Source organism: Petaurus breviceps, unplaced genomic scaffold (genome assembly GCF_028583685.1).
Source record: "Petaurus breviceps papuanus isolate PSGF00001 unplaced genomic scaffold, PetGlider_PUasm1.0 90977, whole genome shotgun sequence".
In the NCBI taxonomy this organism is placed as follows: domain Eukaryota; kingdom Metazoa; phylum Chordata; class Mammalia; order Diprotodontia; family Petauridae; genus Petaurus; species Petaurus breviceps.
Genome location: NW_027187391.1, coordinates 37,241,938 through 37,266,149, shown reverse-complemented (window position 1 = coordinate 37,266,149; position 24,212 = coordinate 37,241,938). Strand labels below are relative to the sequence as shown.

The following is a 24,212-nucleotide window of genomic DNA, read 5'->3' as shown; positions in this document are numbered from 1 at the left end:
TTTTTTAAATTACATTCACTAGTTCAGGGGAAAAGTCAGCACCCTGAACTTCAGAGAAAATATAACAAAGAAAAGACAAACAGAGAAATAAAAACCAATAGACAGGGCTCTGACTGCCTGAATCAACTATACACTTTACATACATCCCTGGATCCAGAGAACCTTTACATCTGAACAGTTGGGGAGCTCTGGACATATGGCCACCCAGAATCTCAAACAGAGAATCATAAGATCCTTCTCATAATCGAGCCCCCAAAGCAAAATACCAACTCAAAGTATAAATACACTTCTCAGAGCCAGAGGGCATCACAACCTTTGTGACTCAGTGCCTAAATAGAAATTAGCAGAAGATGTGAAAGCCTTCCTAAAAGCAAGCCTCCCCTAAGCAAGCTTCCCTTAATAGGCTCCATATGAGGCCATATGAGGGTGGGGAAAATCTTATATTCCATCAACATTACAGTATTTGGATAGATACCAAATAAATTCATAGTGTTGAACTTTGAAGACAATGAAAAAATATCCAGCCTCTATTGACCCTCAAGAATGTATCAGCTTAGCCTGGTCAAAAGAAGAGAACTTGGTATAGACTCATCTAGGAGCACAGGATCAAAATAAGAGAATCAGTTAGGCAGGAAGAAGTAGTTATAAGGAAGTGTAGGCTATTTGGTAGCTGGGGTTCCAGGGGTCTGGCTCACATGACATAGATGAAAAAGACAACTATTCCATCAAGGTTTGACCTATACTTAAATAATTTGCTTTAGAAGTCCTATAGACCTTAAAATGGAGTGACTCAGGCACCAAATTCTAAAACATGGGGGAAATATAATTTTCTGCTATAAGAATAGGGAGCAAAACAAGTTTTCCCAAACTCTAGCCTTGGAGTTGAGAATGAGATGACCCAAGTTTAAAAATCAGGGACATTAGAAAAAACTCCATACAGGTAACAGATTCTCATATGTCACATAGGAGAAAAGATTGTGGAAGGCTGAAAAGGCCAACTTTGGCCATCCAATTCTATAAGCCATAAAACTTGAAATGAGTTAGTAGTGTAGAAGCTCCTCTGACAGACAAAATAATCATTTCTTTAGAGACCCAGAGATTGGAGAAGGAAAAAAGAAACAATTAATAGTTTTAGTAATGCAGAATGATACAAAATAAATCCATAGAAATCTTTAGATTTTTTTTGTATATTACTAACAAAACTCAGAAAGATAAGACAGAAAGAGAAATTCCTTTGAAACTCCATTGAAATGCAAATTTTTAATTAGGTGTTAACCTACCAAGAAGCTTAGTATCAATAAATAAAACTCAAAATACTTCTTACTAAAATAAAGGAAAACTTAAATAATTGAAGAAACATCTGTTGTCTGTGGTTGTTCTGAGTCAATATGGTAAAATGAAGAAACTACCAAAGTTAATTTATAGATTTAGTGCTATACCATTCAAACTACCAAGAAATTATCTTGTATAATTATAGAAAATAATAATACTGGTTGCTGACTATTGCCTCTCCTGGGGGCTTCCAGGGTCCCCACCCTGGAGCTTTATCAGGGAAGCCTTGTACTTTTGCTCTCTCTGGACACAAAACTTTGAAGATTAGCAACACCCCTTTTCATAATTCCAGTGGGTTCCTGACTAACTTTTTTTTTTTAGCAGTTCTGGAATGAAAGAACTCACTTACTATAGTTTGTCATTGAATTTCTTGATTGTTATTTAGCCTAGTACAAACTTCAGGGTTTTTTTGGAAAAGGTAGGTGTATGTGAGAGTTAGACAATTTTTCTCCCATTAAGGAAACTATCTTACTCCAATGTTCCCAGTAGCACCATGTTACATGGGGCTATGTGTCCTGTGGCATTACACAGTGCCTCACAGCCCCTGGAGGAAAAGTGGCCAAGTTTTGCTACAGAACAGATAGAAATCACCATTATTGAAGGTACAGTGATTGTTGTAGAGTCTTGGTATTCAATTTTCTGGTTTATGGGTATAAATATACATATGTTTCTCAGTCATTCTTTTCTTAATTTCAGTGGCCCTTACTTTAAAAAAGTGAAAAATACTGTGATTTCTAAGGATTCTCCCATTAGCCAAACTAGCAACACTTTCATCCTAGAAGGGAAAATAGCAATGAAGGGTATTCAGGAGTGGGGATCCTGTGACCTTTGAGCCCATATGTGGCCCTCTGGGTCCTCAAGTGTGACCCTTTGACTGAATCCAAACTTCACAGAACAAATCCCCTTAATAAAAGGAGTTGATCTGTAAAACTTGGACTCAGTCAAAAGACCACACCTGAGGACCTAGAAGGCTACTTGTGGCCACACCTGGTCATATTGTCCTCTTCTCTGTGCCCTGGAGGACAAGTAGCTAGAGCAAATATTCTTAACCTGAGGGTCATGAATAGCTTTCAGGGGGGTCTGCAAACTTATATATATATATAAAACTGTGTTGCTATATTATTGGTTTCCTTTGTAATCATACATTTTTTATTTTATGCATTTACTCTGAGAAGGGGGCTGTAGGCTGCCAAAGGGGTTCATAAAATGGAAAAAGATTAAGTCTTGATCTGGATCAAGGAGAGACTATAGACCCCATGGTTTCTTTGAACTTTTCACACTTACAGTGAACTAAAAGTAAAGTAAAAGAAATATTTTAACATTCAGTTGATAATTTTCACTACCCCAAAAATATACAATTTGAATGGACATATCTGCATACAAACAACAGATTTGCAGCCTTTATCATTTTTATGATTGCATGGCTCCAAAAAGGATTCAAATTTAGCCTAGTTTATAGCTTAAACATAGCATAAAATAAAACTTCTGAAAATGTCATGGCAACACATCAAACATTTAATGTCAGGTTCCCTTATGTTCTTGCATTGCGAAAGCCATCCACCAATTACGCAACTTTGGAATGATATTTTACTTTGTAATTAAAAATCTACTTCCTTGTGCTTGGTATTTTGGAGAGCATCTGTGCAGAGCAGTTGCTCCTCGTGAAATAAAGGGAGTAACTTTGCACTTTGCAAGACCTTTGCATGTAGTGCCATTATAAAGAAGTTGTTCAGATTTGTTAATGCGGCAACCTAAATTTTGCACTACTAAATGTTATCTAGGAATCGCCAAGTGGTGCTCAGGGATAAGCCCCTTTGTTCAGAGCTTGGTGTCAATTATATTAGACAGTTTTCTTTGTGCAGTTTGACAAATGTTACCTTCATTTAATGATAGTGCTGCAAACTTCATCTGATATACTTTCCAGCCTTTAATTGTTTTCTTCTTAGATTGACGTTGTGGGGCCATTTCTTACATCATTTGAATAATAATATACCCAGGGTTATGAGAGGAAAGGAAAGAGATTTGTAAATGTGCAATAAAAAAATCTGAGATTCTCTTTATTGTCTCGTTCTTGCCAGCTGTATGCAAGTTTCCAGGAATTCTACAGAGCCATATTTTTAATAAAGCCTCTTTACCTGAAGTTAGATTACTCTTTAGTAACTGAAAGGGGTACCAATTTCTAATCGAATACAGTCCCTAACCTGCCTAAATTGACACCAACAAGATAAATGCTTAAAAATTGCAGAATAATTTCAAGGACTTTAAAGTTCAATCAAGTTAATGTTAACAAATTAAATAGCTGCTAGAGGATGTCAATAAATAGTAAGATATATAAATATGGAAGTTTATACTATTGAAAGATTGCAGTTTCCATTACAATAATAGTATGGTGATTTATAACCCTCAGAAAGTCGGTCATTCTGAGATAACAAGAGTTCTTGGTGATAGTCAATTTCTCAAGATAACAGATGGTTTTTCCCTTTGAGCAACCAACATTTAATTTTGACCATTTGGGATGGAAACCTAAAAATTTAATCTTTCTTGCCTTTTAAAAGTGAATATATTGAAGAATGATCTTCACTACCTATTCATGATAACTCAACATCATCATCATCATCATCATCACATTGATGAAATTTACATAATTTACTTCCTTTGAGCCTTCCATCACCCCTGTGAGTTAAGTACTGCTCTAAGACTGCTATTGTTACTCCCATTTTACAGATGAGGAGACTGACACTAGAAGATGTTAAATGGATTGACCACAAAGCTGGAAAATATGAGATGTAGGATTTGAACCTAGGTCTTCCTGACTCCAATCCCAGCATTCTAACCACTAAACCACTTTGCCATAAATTATTGTATTGTCTGCTTCTGACACAGTGTTGAGCTTAGAGCCTATTAACATGTGTGTGGCCATTTGCCCCTCACAAAATGACCTCTGGTTGCCCTGCTTTTTCAGTTCTTGTGTCTGCTTTCTATAGTTTTGTTTCTTCCCTTCTTTTTCTGTTTTGTGTGCTACAGAGTGGGTCTGACAGGATTAGGAGGCATAGACAGATCTCTTTACATTATCTTTGCTACCAAACCACCCCTCTTCCAAACTTCCCAATTACTGTCTAAGAAGCTACTATCCTTCTAGTCACAGAGGCTCACCCACAATCTTAATGTAATCTTGAACTCCCCACTTTCCCTCATCCCACATATGCAATCTGTTGCCAGTCTTATCATTTCTCCCTCTACAACTTTGTGTGCAAACACACCTCCAGCTGTCTTGTTCTCCTATTTCTTGAAAGCTCCCAAGACTACCAACTTCCTTTACCCAGAAGTAGGACAAATAAATACAAAGAGGAAAAGAGCACAAGTCTTTTTTTGCAGAACTACATTGGGATAAAAATATTAGTCTCCCTGCCTTATCTCATCCTTCTACAAACACTCAACTGCCAAAGTGGTATTCTTAAAAGCACAACTTTGATAATGTAACTCCCCTACTCAATAACCTCTACTATCTCTCTGTTGATTCTAGGTTCAGTTATTATTTCATATCTTTCATCCTTTTAAAAATTTCTACTTTGAAAGTTTTATGATGTGTAGATTTATTAATATAAACATATATAGTTTATGGATAAGTAAATATAGATTATATAATCTATATGCATATGTTATGTATAATATTAAAGATCTTATAGATAAGTAAATATTAATTTTGTTCTTGTTTATACTTCATTTTTGTAGAGGACCAATCATAGGGTGATGTTTTGACTTAAGCATGAATTAGATTTTAAGTGAGGTTGAGTTTGAGTCATCGAAGTTCAATGGCAAGACAAAAGTCAAGACAACCCACTCTGGCCTGGGATGCAGTAGATGACTTTGGTGTCTTTGATGTCTGACCAGGCTCTAAGCATTCCACAGGGCCTGCTTTCACTGCCTTTTGGGTCATTGGAACAAATGTTCATCCACTCATTCTACCAGGGAAAGTCTTCACATGTATGGGGTAGATATTCCTCTAACTCACTGACAATAAACGAATAGACACATATAATAGAGGACTAACCAATGAATCCAGCCCTTACAAGCATGCAGAGCATTTCACACTGATGCAATCCCCACATGGGTTTGGGAGCAAGAGCAGGCATTTTGTAACTGATTCTCTTCTACTAATAACAAAACAAAAAGGAGCCTCTCTGCTTGGCTATGGAGTCAGAAATGGCAAGCATTCCTAAGATACAAGTCAACCCAAACATCTTCTCCCTGCCTGGCCGAGTCTCCGTGAAAGACAATGTTGTAAAGGATAAGGTGTCAATGTGGCCAGACAACATGAACCTCTACTCTTTGCCTATTTGTGTTTATTTTTCCTTCTTCTAGGTGAAGGAAACTGGTGATGACAAGAGCCTTGGAAGCTTCCAACAGAGAGGAAAGTAAGGCAGCTGGAGGCCTGGGAATAAAGCCTAGGCATGTCCAATGTTAAGGCTCAGGTGAGTGACAATCAACCCTTGGGACTCAACCTAGCAATATCTGAGACTTGGACTCACCAAGTAACTGCAACTGGACACGAATTTGGTGGGACCCATACTATGTAGAAACAGCATTAGGTTTGAACCCACTCTTCCAGGGAAACATGGTTATATAGGACAGAGTGCCCAAGATGTAAGGGTAAGGGAAGGGAATATTTGTATTTTTATTTTTGCTACATCTTTTAAATCAAGGTAATCTATGTTCATTGGTTAAATGGAACTTGCGGAATTTAATCATTAGAAGCTAACATTGGGTAGAGGAGGAAAAACATGCCAGAAAGGGCACTCTAGAAGATAGCATTAAAAAGTTCCCCTAGTCCCTCAATGGTACCCATAAAACCTTGAGAGAAAGAGCTAGCAGGCCTTACTCTGAGAGTGAGGCTAGTATGTCACTACACACTTACTGGAAATACATATTCTTTTTTTTTTAATGATGATCATCAAAAAATTTGAAACCCACTGCCCTAAAGCATGGAATTATAGCTTACAAAGATTCATCTTGGATATTTTCTAAGGATTTGAGTTCCTAGAAGCAGCCTCAAAACAACTTTGTTTTGAGCCCAGTTTCATATATAACAATCCTATACAACATGGACCCTAAGTACAGGCACAGACCCTTCTAGAAAGATGCCAATGTTACTGCTGGAATCTTATACCAAATCTATACAGTATGATGTTAAGAAAATAAAAAATACAGAAAAACAATTCTGTGAATTCATAACCCAACCCTGACCCTTATCTCCACTTTTGAGAAAATCCAAGCAAGTAGAAGAGATGTTTGTTTTTATCTTAATTATCTAGGTTGGGAGACAGAAACCTTTGACCTTTGTGAAGTCTAATTAATCTAAGCCACTCTTCAGAAAACCTTCAACACATATCCTCCTAAGCCCCTCCCCCAAAACAGCTCCATTACCTAACCCTTCTACACACTGCATCTCATTCTCCTTTTATTACTCCTCTTAAAACCTATGCAGCATAAGCTAAATAGCTAAGAGTTTTGCTGCTTTTGTTGCCTAATTGTGCCTGACTTCATGACCCCATTTGGAGTTTTTTTGGCAAAGATAATGGAGTGGTTTGCTTTTTCCTTCTCCAATTCATTTGACGGATGAGAAACCTGAGGGAAACAGGGTTTAGTGACTTTCCCAGGGTCACATGGCTAGTAAGTATCTGAGGTCAAATTCGAACTCAGGTCTTCCTAACTCTAGGCCTGGCACTCTATCCACTGCACCACCTAGCTGCAGTTCGAGCTAGACATGGTGTAATGGGAATGCAGATTTGGAAGATCTTCCCTGCCCCTAGGCTAAAGTGCACCTGAAGCCTGGGGTGGGAGGCTTGTTTTTCAGTAGATACTTCTTGATTGGCCAGTGAGTCAATAAGGTTGTTACATTCTCTGAGCCAGGGGAAGGCTATATAAGCCCTGATGTGTAGCTTTGTTTTGGGGGCTCACTTTGAGAAGTGTTCTGTGATTTGATCTGTATTCTGGGAAGCCGTTGTCCAGGGCCCCCCCGGCTTTGAAAAACCCAGATGTGGAAACCCAGATGTTGACTGGGTATGGATGTAATGGTTGGACAGTTTGGAAATCTGTCTACTTGATCTGTTTCTGTCTTGATAATTCTGCCTGTATACTTTGAAGTTCAGGGTGCTGACCTTTTCTCCTGAACAAGGTAAACAATATATGTCTGACTGATTAAAGTAAGCTTGTTAACCCATTTTGAGTTGCTTTCCTTTAACAAAGCAGATCCAAGAACCTGTATGGGCAGCCACCCTGAGCACGCCTGGGGTACTTGCTGTTACACATGGTCAACTCTAAGATAAGAAAATAGAATCTTTCCTTTCCTACGGTCTTTTCTTTGTTTACATGGAAGTAATTCAAAGTTTAGGTAAAATATAGAATATTTTATTATTTATTAGTTCTCCCATAAGAACTGCCTTGAGTTTTTCTGAAAGTTTAACTCCCTTTCACTCCCATCACATACCTTCTTCTGTTTGTTTGCAGTTTTTTTGCTTTTTGGAGAGGGGAAGGTAGGGCAATTGGGGTTAAGTGACTTGCCCAAGGTCACACAGCTAGTTTTGTGTTGTGTCTGAGGCCAAATTTGAACTTGTGTCCTCCTGACTCAGGGCCAGTGCTCTAGTCACTGCACCACCTAGCCACCCCTTTTTTGGGTTTTTTTGCTTTTTGGAGAGGGGAGGGTAGGGCACAAACCTTCTTATAGACTGGAGGCAACATAGAACTTTATCCTCAAGGCAAAGATTACAGCTTAAAATAGACTAGGCATGTATATCACAATGCCTCAAAGCTCTTTGATTTCATTGGTTTGGGTGTGTCCTTCAGGGGCACATAACAAGAGGTAACCACATATCAATAGATGGTCTTTATGAATTGCTACAGTCAAATAAATTCATTACCAGGTGGTCAGAATTCTAGTAATGAGCCTGTAGAAAGTACAGTAAAATAATAGGGCAAAAAAACAGAATCACAGATTCACAGTCATACAATCTCAAATTAGAAAGAACCTCAATGGCCATCTAGTCCAACTGCTACTTGAAAGAAATGTTTTAGCTTTGTTTTGTTTTCCTTATCTCCAGTTTAAATTTGTCTCTTTGGCATTTCTACCCACCTTTGCAGTCAAAAACAAAAAAAAAAGGCTAAATCTTCTTCTATGTGATTACCCTTCCAATATTTAAAGAAAACTATCCAGGTACCACACAACTTCTCTTCTCCAAGCTACGTACCTCCACATCCTGCAGCTGATCCTCCTATGGTAGGGACTAGAGGATACCCTCTTTGGACTGCTTTTCACCTACCATTGCCTTTCCCAAATTGTGATGCTCTGAATGAAACACAATACTCCAGATACAGTCTGGCCAGGACAGTTTCCAGAAGGGCTATCCCCTCTTTATTTTTTCTCTTAATTCATCTCATGATTACATTACCTTTGGGGACACTTCTCACCCATATAGAGCTTACAATTCACTAAAATCCCCAAATCTATTTTTCAGACAATCTAATCTAATCCTCATCTTATAATATTGAAGTCAATTACTTGAATCCGAGTGTAAGAACAGTCCCTCACTGAGTCTGTATTTGTAAAACCTTCCCAGTCTGGGAGATTGTAGAGGAGAAAGCATGTGGCATTTAATTAAATTAAATCTAAAATTCAAAACCCAGCTCTGCCACATCCTGTTCCTGTATGACCTTGGCTACATCACTCAATCTCTCTCTCGGCCTCTGTTTCCTCATCTGCAAAGTGAGGGGGTTGAACTCAGTGTCCTGTAAGGTCCTTTCTTACCCTAATGAACCTGCCATGCATGTACTTGTGCTCTGCTAGTATAGTGTTTAGGAACCCAGGGTTACCTCTATACCTGAATATATCAATGAAAAAGGATTTACATTATGTGCAGAGCACTGTGCTAAGCTCCAGAAATGCAGTCAGAAAAACTAGACAGAACCTATTCTCAACCACCTATCACAATACAAAAATACCTAACACACACTTGGGGTGGGAATCTCACTTTGCTTAGCTGTTTATTACTTGTTTGTGAAGTTATAATTTTCCTGCAAAATTAGGTAACCTTTAATTAACTTCTAATTAATATCGCCTGATTCCTACTTTTAATATCTTAAATTAATACCTTTGAGGGGCTTCAAAACTCTTTTTCAACAATTTTTTTTGCATGCATTTTTCAGAGCACACTGTTTTGATGTCTCTGAATAGAGAATGAGAATCCAGTTTTTAAATGTAACCTCCTTAATACCTACTCTTTAGTATTTCAAATTCATAGGTGCTTCCTAACAAAAGACCCTCAGGGTATGAAAAAATGTATGTGCAAAGAGAAGCTTTAACAAATTCTCTTCAGCATTCTAATTTCTAGTTTGGTAGAGCCAACACACACACACACACACACACACACACACAGAGTAAATGTTCTGCACCCATTAGTTACAGTCTGGGATAAAACAGTCAGACCATGTATACATGTCTTATGTGTAGAGATTGTCTATTTGAGTAGACTACCAGATCACCCTCAGCTGATAAATAATACAGAAATGGGATGTTTATATCAGTACGTACGCTATGGGATTTTCCTGGCATCATGCACAACCCATTGGCTGTTGATGAAGCATGCACTGCCAATTTGTAGAGATGTCTACCCAGCAATGGCTCCTAACATTGACCACTCCTTTACCAGTAACATAGAGAGAGCATGGTATATGGGCTAGAAAGCTGGTCTCAAAGACAAGATAACCTGGGTTCTAGTTTTACCTCTAACACATACAGGCTGTGTGACTCTGGGTAAATCATTTAACCTCTCAACACTTGAAGAAACTCTCTAAGACTCTTAAGTTCTAGAGAAGGTACCAATCTGTATTGAGAGAGGGAGCTTCATTACCTGGAAATTCTCTATTCCAATGAAATTACAGGTCCCTGCCCCTATATCAGTGCAGACCCATAAAGCAATTCTGAGAGAAAACTCCTGTTCTTGGTATAGTGTTGCCATCAGATCCTCCCTAGCAAGATGGAGTTATATTTCAAATTGGAAGGAAAAGATTCGACTTACTTTGGTATTCTGCTCCTCAGTCTGTAAATCATATCCTTCTTCCTTCTGAATCTGGAATCCATCCTGAATGTGGATCCTTCCCTAAATTCCCTTAGTCCTGAGTGTTATGAAACCAGACAGATAATATTTTTTCTTGCCATTTGGGCCTTTCCTTATGGACGGAATTAACACTGATATCAGTAGGGAATTGGTACATGGATTACTTGAAGCATATGATCATATGATCATGAGTCTATATATAATTAATTTGGGAACAGATGGGTAGTTCATTTAAATTCTATGACACTCTTTGATATCTTGAAATGCTAAGGAAAGTAAAAGGCTTTTCAGAATTTCAGGAACCAATTCCAATGATGCCTGGATCTTAGAGCTATTGGCTTTTAATAAAGAAAGCAGAGAGGCATGGGATTTGAAATCAGAGCATTTGGGCTTGAATTCTGGTTCTGCTACTTATCTATGTGACCTTGAGCCCATTGATTAATCTCTCTTGATTTCTATGTCAAAAGATGGGGAGGGTGAATTAGATGACTTTTGAGGCCTCTTCGCATTCTGAATCTCTGATCCTACAAATGTTGGAAGTCTCAGAACCAGGTGAGGGATGGGCAGGAGCAGGCTAACCAAGATGCTAGGACATTGGGCATGTGATTTCAACTAATTAACCCAATTAGTTAACCAAATTCAGTTTACTGATTAACTAAGGACTAACCAAACCAAACCCTTTCTACTTCTCCACTGTCTATAAAAGGTCTAGAGTCCCTTTTCCTGGATTGATCAGTACTCATTTAATTCTTCAAAGACCTATAATTTCATAGTTGTGATTACTCCCTCCAACCTCTCTATATAACTTCTAGAGAAGATCTTTGAGAATTGCTATGGCCCCAAATTCATCACTCAGTCACAGGCTACTGATAACCTTTCCCAAACTCAGCTAGGTGGGTCCTTAGAGCATTTGCTACCTGTTTGACCTTGTTGAGCCACCTGATACCAGTATCCCCCTTAAAATGAGAGTAGACTTTCAGCTCTATATCTATGATCCCATGATATTAAAGAGGGATAACAGCAACAACAATAGTTAGCATTTATGGAACACTTTAAGGTTTGCAAAGCACTTTACAAATATTGCCTCAGTTTATCCTCCTAACAATTCTGGGAGTAAGTGCTATTATCATTCCATTTTACAGATGAGGAAATTGAGGCAGACAGAAGTTAAGTGACTTGCCCAAGCTCACAGAACCAATAAGTATCTGAGATTGGGTTTGAACTCGTCTTCCTGACTCCATGTCCAGCAAAGAAGAGGATCCCATTCTTGAGTTAGAGTGGAATTGTATTAAGCGAATACATGAAAAAGCATTTTTTCCAGCTACTGTGGTGAGGCTTTAGATAGAAATTCAAAAATGAGACAGTCCCTGCCCTTGAGGAGCTTACAGTCTTTCCTATAGATTTAATTTTGTTTTTTCAATTAACAAAAACCTAATTTTTCTCCTTCCAGCCTTACCTCCCCCATTAAAAAAAAAAAAGGAAAGGAAAACAAAAGCTTTATGATAAATATGCATAGCTGAGCAAAATAAATTCTTGTATTGGCCATTTCCAAAAATTATAGCCTTATTCTGTACCCTGATTCCATCGACTCTGTTAGGAGCAGGATATAATGTTTGAGCATTCTAACAAGGGGAGACAGCATATATAGCTGGATCTTTCTGATCAAGTCATTAGCACAGTACCTAGCAATGCTTGTTAATGCGTATTGACTTGATATATAGTCTAGTTAAAGTCAGGAAAGAAAGTGTCAACAGAGTCTTAGGGCTAGTGATGTGATCCACTGAGCACCAACTGACATAGCCTAGATTAGATTATTGCTTCAGAGCAAAGCTAGAGGGAAGGGGGGAAGGAAGGAAGGAAGCGGTGCACGTGAAAGATGAGTGGGCTGAAAGACTAGATGGAAAGAGAAGCCTGACCAGAAGCTCTGGTCTGGGTGTGCCCTAGGGCAAAGGCTAGCTACACAAAGTAGGCAGATTGAAGTTGCTCTTAAGTCATACTCACCTTGGGGGGGGGGGCGGGGATTCTAAAATTGATTGGATTAACTCCCTCCAGAAACCTAGGTGAGGTTTTCTGGCTTCTGGGATAGAGACATATCCTAGGTAATGAGAAAAGGGACAAAAGCAAAGTGGGTGTCAAGATGACCAAAGCAGATGGCTATATATAGTATGAAGCATAGTCTGATGGTCTGGTCTGGGTCCTGAGGCCAGTTAATATAGTGCACCAGCTGAATGTTTAAAGAAATGTGCCATCAGCTTGACTCAGAAATATTTTCATTATACCTAAAATTCCATAATGGACAGAAATATCATAAAAGCAGCATTTATTGTAATAGGATTTTATTTATAGCATTATTTTTTTCAGAAGACATGTCACAAGATCTTTCAAAAAAAAAATGTTGCTTCCAAAATCAGTGTGTAAAGCTTCATCCCTAGATATACGCATACATACGTATTTAAGTTGCATATAGTTACATGTGTCTCCAGCATATCAACTTCAACACATTACGGGAGTTCAGAAAAGTTGGGATAAGAATGAGAATATTCCCATCTCGTGAGGGCACTGAAGTACTGAAAGTGTTAATGATCATTAGCTAAAATGAAGAGTAATTTCCTTTTAAAAGGTAAATAACAAAATTAAATGAACACATTTATTACACTGATTTTCCATAGATACAGGGAGAGAGAAGCTTCCAACTGTGAGTCTTTATTTGATAGACTTCATGTAACCAGACTCATCTGGTCAATCTCTGAAGCAAGGCTTCTAGCTATGTAGCAGTCTCTGAATATGGCACACTTACTGGGTTGGGTGGGTAGGGAAATTCCCTTAGACAGGACCTCCCTAAAGAATCACTAGAGGCCCAAGGAAACTTTCTGCTGTTACCTCTCACAAACCCTAATCATGCTAGAGAAGTCAGATCTGTCAGCAGAGAGGACCAGCTGTTGAAAGATTTGGAAACAACAAAACCTGACTCATCATTTTCCTTCTCTGGGTGTCACTTTCCTTATATGTAGATCTCTGAGATCACTTCCAGCTCTGAATTTTATTTTTCTCACACAAGACACTTCATTTCCCAACTATAAGCATTTTTCTTGGTTGTCTGCCATACCTGGAATTCTCTCTCTCCTCATCTCTGCCTCCTGATTTTGCTGTCTGCCTTCAAGTCTCAACTAAATAAAGTCCAATCTTCTGTAAAAAAGTGTCTCCTAAATGTTTTACATGACTGCACATGCATAACCTATATTACATTGCTTACTGTCTCAGGGAAGGGGGAGGTGAAGAAAAGGAGAGAATTTACAACTCGATTTTTTTAAATGAATGCTAAAAATTGTTTTTACACATAATTAGGGGGAAAATAAAATATAATTTTTTTAAGTGTTTCCTAGTCCTCTTTAACCTTAGTGTCTTCCCGCTAAGATTTATCTCAATTTATTCTATATGTATCTTGTTTGGACATAGTTATTTGCATGTTTTCTGCCATATTGGGCTTTTTTTTTTGCCTTTTTGTTTCTTTGTTTTTTCTCTTTCAGGTGCCTGGTCCATAGTAGGCACTTAAAAAGGAAATGTTTGTTGACTTCTCATGACTCTCCCCCTCTGGTGATAGTTACATACCAGTGCAGTGACACAGTAATCCCAGAGCAAAGACACACAAAAAAATTCACTTTACTTCCCTATCTGCCACCTTGTCTCCTCTCTTCTTCCCCTAGCCTTCAGACTCAAAGTTCAAGAATCAAGTTTAGTGTTTTTAAAGAAGTTATAAACCTCAAAAATTTGAATCCATAATGGAAAAAATTAAAATCCAGATGATTTCTACATATAAGGGAGGATACTACCCTTTTCTCTATCACACACAAACAAAAAGGCCATCCATCTATGTCCCCTACAGCAAAAGAAAACAATTGAAACATTTACCAAGCTCTAAAGGGAAACAAGCTTGGACTTCTGTGGAATAACAGTCAAATCCTGATCCAAACCTTAGCAAAGTTTCTCCTCCTTAAAGTCCTTCCCTGCTATAAAAACATAGTTATTTGGAATTGAGTATTTATCTCTGAAGGCAGCTAGGTGGCTCAATGGATATCTCTAGACCTGGAGCAGGAACACCTGAGCTCAGCCCTCAGACCAGCTTCAGACACTAGCTGTGTGACCCTGGGCAAGTCACTTAGCCTTAGTCCCCTAGAGAAGGAAATGGCAAGCCACAAATTTTTACCAAGAAAACACCATGGACAGTATGGTTCATGGGATCACAAAGAGTCAGACACAACTGGACAACAACAAATCTAGTCTAAATTTTATTTTAAAGACAGACTTTTAGAAAGGAATTTTAAGAGGCTACAGATGGAGGTTCAAGAAAGGTAACTGCAGAAGGTACTTACAATTAGACTAACAATGGATCCCTTAGTTCTTAATTCTCAGTAGATGTGCACTAATGTGTGATGGGAAAAAGCCCTGGATTTGGCACCAGGTGCCTGAACCTTAATTCCAGAATTATTGCTTACTATTTTATTCCCTATGTGACCTTGAAGTGAATCATGTCATGTTTCCACAATGTGGATTTTCCACAAATGAAGGTGATGGACTAAGATCAACTCTGACCATATCACTCCCCTTCTCAAGAAGCTTCAGTAGCTCCCTATTGCTTCTAGGATAAAATAAAAACTTTGGGGGGGGGGAGAAGGGAGGGAAGGCAGTTAATGACTTTCACAGACTGTTCTCAAACTATATTTCCAGAATTACTTCTTCTCCTCGTGTTTTAATACGTGTAGTTCCCCATCTCTTGATTGCTGCAACTTTGAACATGCTGTGGTTGTCCACAACTGAAATGCAGGCCTCCCCGCTGCCCCCCACTCCTTGCCTTGACCTTTTGGAATTCCTGGCTTACTTCAAGGTTCAACTCAATTACACCTCTTCCACAAGGCCTTTCCTAATAACCATCAGTTGTTAGTCTCCCCCCCCCCCCCCCCCAGCCCCAACATCAGGAGTTACTTTGGATTTATTTTGTACTGCCTTATCCCTGTGTGTTTCATCTACCCCATCCCTTCTCCTACTCTAGTATATAAGCTCTTTGAAGAATTGTTTTGTTTTTGTGTTTGTATTCCAGTGCCTGGCACATAGTAAGTGTTTAATAAATGCATGTTGAATGAATCAATCAATCAATAAGGTGCTATAGCACCAATGCAATATTCACAGTGCCCACGATCACTATAAATATACCTGTGCATGGTGCTCAAACACAAAATATAACACTCTCAGAAGAGAAACATTTATTCAGACACCAGAAAATGGAACCAATCATAGCAACATAGAAGTTAATGCACCACAACGTAGCAGAGAGCCACACAGCCTTTAGCCTTCCCACAGACCAATATTTGACCAATATTTACTCATGAGCCTATCTGTCTAGTTGCTTGAGCGTGCTCTCCTCCCAACCATCTATCTGGCTCTGACTCCCAGCTTCCTGCAGGCTCTGCTCCACCCTTCAGCAAACTTCTCCCACCACAGGCTCCATCTAATTACATTTCATCCTATTAAGGGGCAGAGGTTATTTTCAAAGCTGGGAAGGTCTTCAAATTCCCTTAGGCTTATCACAGGGCAGGAAAAATCTTCAAATTACCATTACCATTACAGGTGCCTTCTAAGATATGCTTCTTTACATATCTCTTAAATAATGAGCACATATTTATATGTTAATTTTACAGGATGCTGGAATTATAAATCTAGAAGGAACCTCAGAGGCCATTTAGTCCCATAGCCTAGTTTTTTTGAAACTGAGTTCTTTACACATCTTAAACAATGAGCACATATTCATAATATGTTAATTTTACAGGATCCTGGAATTATAAAACTAGAAAGAACCTCAGAGGTCATTTAGTCCCATCGCCTTGGTTTTTTTGGAAACTGAGTCCCAGGGAAGTTGAGTGACTTGTGCAAGGTCATACAGGTAATAGAATCAGAGGCCCCCTTCGAAACCAGATCCTCTGACTCCACAGCTAGTGCTTTTTCCACTGGGTCAATAATGTTGCTTTTTACTTATGGAGACCCACATTCTTAAAGAAAAAATGATTTTGAACAGTAATGGTATCCATATTAAAACAGTCAGATGACTGAATATAATGGAGAAAACATTTTTTTTGGTGGATGGAGGAAATGGAACCGCCAACATGAATTTCAAGAGTTGAAGCCAATTCCCAGTTCAGGAGAACATTTTAGTATTCACATATTGAGTCAAACACTCTTTGGGGAAGGAATTTTTTGTTTTGGCTCATCATTCTCCCTATTCTTACTAGTTTAGAGTGGATTTTAGGTGCTGTGTGAATTATGAAAGCAATTATGGTTTGGGTGTTTCAGTCATGTTTTAAACCATGACATTCTTTTGAACCTAAGTCGACAACACAGCTTCCTTCTGATCCCTTTCTCTTACCAAACTCTGAAACATATACACAAAACCTACAATGACCTGAGACACAATGGTTCATAAATGTTCATAGGATTTAGAGCTGGAAGGGACCTTAAAAATTCTCTTACTCCAGTCCTCTCTTTTCTTTCTAAATTTTTGATTGTCAATAATATCTTTTGTTGGGGCAGCTAGATGTCACAGTGAGCAACAGCCCTAGAGTCAGGAGGACCTGAGTTCAAGTTCGGCCTCAGACACTTGACACATTTACTAGCCGTGTGACTTTAGGCAAGTCATTTAACCCCAGTTGCCCTCCAAAAAGCAAAAAAAAAAATCTTTTGTTTTTAACATCACTGTCATTTCTGTACATATATCTTTCTTTCCCCAACCTAGAGAGCCATCCCTTACAAGAAAGAATAAAAAAAGGGCAGCTAGGTGAGGCAGTGAATAGAGTACCAGCCCTGGAGTCAAGAGGACATGAGTTCAAATCCAGCCTCAGACACTTAACATACTTACTAGCTGTGTGGCCTTGGCAAATCACTTAACCCCAACTGCCTTGCCTTCCCCTCTACCACCCCTCCCCCAAAAAAGAATAAAAAATTCCAACTTCTTCAACCCTGAAATTCCAGGATGGTTGTCCTCATTCACAGTTCCACGAACCAGAGTGCCTGTTTTCCCATAGTCCCTCCAGCATTTATCATTTTCCTTTTTTTGTCATCTTTGCCATTCTGATGGATGGGAGATGGAATCTAAAAATTACTCTAATTTGCATTTCTCTAATTAGTGTGATTTGGAGCATTATTTCATATGGCTATAGATAAACTGAATTTCTACCCTTGAGAACTATTTTTTTCATATCCTTAGATCATTTGTCACTTGGAAACAAAGTAATGGTTTCCTTTTTTTCTCATTCCCTTTTTCTCTATCACTTCCTATCTACACACAACTCCAAGAGTACCTTTGATCCTGGCTAGACCAGTTAAAATTAATACATTACGAACAAACTAGAAGGATATAATATCTATGAGGGCAAAGGGAAGTAACAGGAATAAATGAATAAACAAATGTAAAAACACATTTGCTAGATACTTACTTACATCATGCCAAACACTATACTAAGCTCCAAGGATGTAAAAAGAAAACATAGACAGTATCTCCCCTCAAGGAGCTTACATTCTAACATGGGGAGATCTCACACATAGGGAAGTAGTGAACTGGGAGGGGCACTTTGATCCATAATAACGCTCATAGTTAGTATTTATATAGCTCATTAGTTTGTAGAGCACTTTACAGACATTGTCTTATCTGATCCTCACATCCTGAGGAGGTAGGTATTGTTGTTATATCCATTTTATAGATGAAGACACTGAGGCAGTAGTTAAATGACTAGCTCAGGGTCACACAGCTAGTTAAGTGTCTGAGGCTGGTCTTATTTTTGAACTCAGGTCTTCTCGGCTCCAGATCCAGCTCTGATGCTCTGAAAAAGGAGACAAGTAATTATTAAGAGCATACTATGCAGAGTCTCCTCTGCCACCCCCAACCCTCCCAGATGTACTGGAACCCAATAGAGTCAGTGGCAGACTCCACTGACCATCCCCTCCTTCCCGTTGCCAGTTTCCAACCCCCTTTCAGAACTTGTTTCACCAAACTGTTAAAACATGATGGATTACCATGAAGTTCTGGGTATGCAGAGACATCTTCACTAGAGGATATTAAAAAGGTCAATTGCAAATTGGCACTTAAGTGGCATCCAGATGAAAATCTTGAAAATAAAGGAGATTCAAGCAAGTAGCTGGGACATACAAGGTGTTATCAGATGCTAAAAAAAAAATGAGATATCTATAACAAATATAGAAAAGAACAATTAAATGGTGGAGGTAGAAGTAATTTTGATAATCCATTGGAATATGGATTCACATTCTGGATATCTTCAGGGAATTTTTTTGGTGCAAGGGACTTTTTTGAAAATCGAAGAGGGAATCATAGAAACAGAAGTATAGGCACAGTACCTTTTTTTTTCTGCTTTTGGTGAATTTCCAGTTTTTAGAAATGGATTTTCTTCATTTGTAGATAATGGATTTATTTCATTTGGTTCAGTAAGCACAGAGGCCTTACTTCCTTCTCTTCTATGTTATTTGGTGATAGTGGAATAGGTAACTTCAAATCCATATCAATAATGATTAAAATAGTTAATGGTATAAAAATCACTAAAAAGAGAACTATTGAGAATGGTCAAGAAAGACTAGAAAGGTAGAGAAGATGGCCAATTAAAGTCCTTAACAATAAAATAGTAAGGAGCAGCTGTTACACTTGAATAAAAAGTAATTCAACACACACATTTAACAGAAATACTAAGCTATAACAGGCACCATTTGAGGATTAACAGGAACGTTTTTTTAAGATTTCAAAGGAATTCTTTCAGCATAACTATACCTAATCAAAAGTATTTATAAACGGCTCAATGAAACAATTATTTGTCGTAGTCTTTTGAGGTTCTTGTTGGGACTCCATTAATAGGAACTTTTTTCTGTCTTTAAAACTGTTGTGAGTTTCTGCACGTCCTTTTCTTTTTATTAAGATTGATCCAAGATGACCAGTGATCCTTTAGTAGTACTAGGGCATCATGCACACTAACTCCAGCATGAATCCTGCTTGTCCATTTTGTTTGAAATATGAGTCAAGTAGTAGTTCAAATTTGCTGTTAACATTGCAGGATGATTTTTTTTTTAATTTCAATTTTTAAAAGTATTTAGTGGTAAAAGGTGTTAATGCATTAACAGTAATAAATTTCTGGTTTGAAATACATTAAGGATGTAGTCTAGTTGTACATGAATGCTGGCAACTAAGTTTTGACAATTGTTTAAATATGTAATGTTAAATCTAGAGCAAAAAATAAAAGTTAAACTGGTACACTGGTTCTTTGTTATTTGTTTTTTTTTTTTAAAGAATAAATCTAATGTTTATGTCAAAATCTTTTTTTTTTAAAGCCTACTATGTGCCAGGTACAGGGCATACAAAAAAAATTATTTTTGCCCTCAAGGAGCTCACATTCTAATAGCATATATAAATCAGAACACTCAAGATAAATATATAGTAAATGGAAGATAATTTTAGAGACAGATGGGTTGAGCATGGGTGGAGGGGGGTGACATAGAGTCTAAGATGACAGAGGAAATCACAAATAAGAAATTCTCAAATATGTTTCTACAATATATGCAAAATTCAGAGGCCAAGTTAATGTCACCAAATATGTTAATTGCTTCTAAATCAGTTATGATTGCCTGTTATGTTTCCTCCCCCAAAAAAGTAAGTTTTTATTTTCCTGGTATCATTGAAATACAAAGTCCAGCTTTCTCATTTTACTGAAAAAGAAACTAAGTCCCAAAGAGGATGAGTCATTGCAACCAAAACTGGGAATGAAAACAGCTCTTCTGATTCCTAGGCTAGTATTCCTTTCTCTAGGCATGAGCAATGAACATTTTGACTCTGGAGTCAAAAGATCTGGATTCAAATTTCACTTCTGCCAGTACCTAGGTGTGTCATAGGTAAGCGGCACAATGAATAGATTGCTGGTCCTGGAGCCAAGAAGACCTGAGTTCAAATGAGCCTCAGACGCACTAGTTGTGTGACCCTGAGCAAGTCACTTAACCTCTGACTGCTTCAGTTTCCTCCTCTGTAAAATGGGGCTAATAATAGCTCCAAGAGTTAGGACTATCAAATGAATACAGGGTTTAGCTCAGGATTGTTGTTCAGTGCTTTCAGTTTTATTCAACTCTTTTGTGACACCATTTGGGGTTTTCTTGGCAAAGATGCTAGAATCTTTTGTCATTTCTTTCTACAACTCATTTTATGGATGAAGAACTGAGGCAAACAGGGTTAAATGACTTGCCTAGGGTCATACAGCTAGTGTCTGAGGCTGGATTTGATTAGCACAGGATAGTAAGTCCTAAACAAGTGCTTTCTTCTTTCCTTTTCTTCTTTCCTTCCTTCATTCTTTGCAGTAGATAGACTATAAATGCCCTTTCTGCTTTAGATCTATGAATCCTTTAGTAACCACCTACTTTATGCCAGGAACTATTAAGTGTTTGAGGATAAAAGACACAAATAAAAACAGTCTCTAACCTCAAAGAAATTATTGTTTAGTCATTGAGTCATATCTGACTCTTAGTGATCTCATGAACCATAGCACACCAGGCCCTTCCATCCTTCACTATCTCTCAAAGTCTGTCCAAGTTCATATTGTTTCCATAATACTATCTCTCCATCTCACCCTCTGCCTTTTCCTTTCACCTTCAGTCTTTCCCAACATCAAGGTCTTTTCCAATGAGTCCCATCTTCTCAGTCTCTGGTCAAAGTATTTAAACTTCATCTTCAATATTTGACCTTCCAATGAATAGCCTGAATTAATTTCTTTAAGTATTGACTGATTTGATCTCCTTGACCACCTTACTGTCCAAGGGACTCTTTAAAGTCTTCTCCAGCACCACAATTCGAAAGTGTTGATTCTACAATGCTCAGCTTTCCTTATATCAAATATGACACTGCTTCCATTTCTTCTCCCTCTGTTTGCCAGGAAGTGATGGGACTAGTTGCCAAGTACTTATTTTTTTTATGTTAATCCTCAAGCCGGCCTTTACATTCCCCTCTTTTACACTCATCAAGAGGCTTCTTAATTCCTCTTCATTATTTAGTAATTTTTTTCACGTTCCTCTTTATCTAGCATGATAATCACAAATTAGCCTCTAGATTCAGAGATGGACATTGTATACAGAGTGAAACAAAACTTACTATGGTATTTGTATGCTTATAATGCATAAAATAAGCAATTTCTGTTAGCCACTGACAGGTAAATGCATTATACATCATTCTTCAACTGTGTAAGTGACTTTTTATAATTAGTAGTAATTAAGAACCTCCCAGAATAGGTGGTTAATCTCAAACGAGTTTAGGCAGTGGGTCAATTAGGCTCAATCAGTGCATTCATGAAAATATTTTATTAGACTATACTGAGAACATCAAATAGAATCATTCTGCCTTCAAGAAGATTGTCCTAAATCAGAAGACTGAATTCACATAATTTTATAAAAATGAAATAAGATTAGGCTTTATGAAATTTGTGCTCTTCATTCTAAAATACTTATTTCTTTTTAGGGACATGCTTTGACTGGTTCCATTATCTATGTGTTCTAATTATGCAATACCCCTTCCCAGCAAGACCTGGACCCTATTAGCACTTTGTATTTTGCCTAAGAACGTTCACTGTCTGGCTTAAGTCTATCTAATTATTTCTCTGATGCCTTTAGATTGTGAATTGCTGGAGGGCTAGGCCTGAGTCCTGGTCATTTTGCTGTCTCCTTCTGGGCTTTAGACCTTGCCTTAAATGTAGCAGGGTTTCAATCATTATTAAATGTTTGCATAAACAGATGAATGAATTTAAACAGACCTCTTAATATTTGGGAGAGGTAGAAAGAAAAGATGAAGTTTTGTTTAGCAAAGCAACTAACATTTAGAGAAAAGTTTGCCCTATGGCTGAGATATGTGTGGAAAGAATGAGCAGGAGAGGGAAAAACGAAGTTATCTGGATCAGCATAGGAACAATATACCTGCATATCTGTTATCCAACTATTTCAGGAAAAAGGAATTTCTCCACTGTAAGCGGGGAACATAGTCACATTTGTAGCTTTGGACTGGGAGATAAGAGAAATGGCTTCTAGTCTAGGTCACTATTTGTGTGACCTTGGGCAAGTCCCTTTATTTCTCTAGGCCTCAAGTTCCTTCCTCTGTAAAATGAGGAAATTGGACTAAGCTATCTTTACAATCCCTCCTAACTCAGACAACCTAGTATTCCTTCTTCAAAACAACACCTGAATGCTATTTTCCCCAGTGTTCCATTTTAGTCAATTGAAGACAGCGAGCTTTTTGACATTGCTAAACTAAGAGCATCAAGTGTAGGTGGAGAGGAGGGAGAAAAAATGATTTCTCTGAAATAGGCTCAGATACTCAAGCCTCTCTTTTGAGTGTAATTTTTATTCAGCTCTGAAACTGGAAGTTTCGAGCTTTTGACTGTATTAGACACTGACTCAAGACAGAGAAACAAATCTGATTTGGACAGTCAAGGAAAAGCTTTTGGGAGCTTAGGAGGAACTGAAGCCTAGCTTCTGACTTAAAATGCCTCTAAAATTTGGCCATCTCAACTGCATTGATTCTTTTTCCTCTTTGATCCAGTGGTAGAAGTGTAGCTTACGGAATGGACCAGCTTTTCTTTGCCTGTTGATATTTCACCAAATGCATCAAAAGACCCTTGAGACAGGGACGGCCAGGTAGCACTGCAAGTAAGAGCACCAGCTCCAATGTTGGGATGACCTAGGGATCGAATCCGGGCTCAGATACTTAGCACCCACCCAGAAACACCTGGCTGTGTAACCTTGAGCAAGTTACTTAACCCCAATTGCTTAAAAAAAAAAAAAGACCCTTGAGACAAAGCCACTCAAAATAGAATGTTCCCGTTTCCTTCTTTTTCTTTAACCATAATGTGGTTAAAGACAGTCCTCCAAGTAATGAGACTGAGCCTGGAAACTAAACATGTGCCTACTTCTCATTTGTACTTCTTTTCTACATAGGTACATACCAATGCAGTAATACCTCAAGAATTCAAATTAATTGGGAAAAGGTCAGTCTAGATGAGTAGATGGTCTGAGTTTCCAAATTTTTTTAAAGAAATAGAATTTTATTACTTTTAGTTACATAGAATAAGGCAAGCTAACTTCTGAGGTAAATTGAAGACTTGTTTTAGATAAGAACATTTAATATTAGTAGATTGTTTATATGCACATAGTTGTGTTGTTGGTGTTTTTTAAACAGGACTTAAAGAGGTTTTTTTTTCCTTTCAAACATTCCCCTTATAGTCCTATAAACATAAATATATATGTTTATATATGTCTATATGTATGCAAATATATTTTTCTAAGTTATGTGTATGTATGTCCTAAGATATAAATGTATGATATAAGAAAGGGGTGACTAACCTATGGCCTTGAGACCACATATGCCCCTCTAGGTCCTCAAGTGGGGCCTTTTAACTGAATCCATTGGTCAAAGAGCCATACTTAAGGACCTTGAGGTTCACATGTGGCCTTGAAGCCACAGGTTCCCCACCCTTGATATAAAACATAGATATATAATATATGTGTACATATTTCCTAAGCTATATATGCATATATATTTTCCCTAAGATATAGATGTATGTGTATTTCCTAAGATATACATAAGATATATAAATTTCCAAAGATATATATGTGTTTACACACATATACATACAAACACATACACACACATATGGAAATCCTCTCTCTTCCTCCTCAAAACACACCAAATAAAAAAGG

The 24,212-nt window shown here is 37.9% G+C and overlaps 1 pseudogene; it reads left to right on the top strand.

Annotated features, from left to right (window-relative positions):
• The first annotated feature begins 18,488 nt into the window (after positions 1–18,488).
• LOC138153250 (dnaJ homolog subfamily B member 6-like) lies at positions 18,489–19,155 on the top strand (annotated as a pseudogene).
• Positions 19,156–24,212: the final 5,057 nt, after the last annotated feature.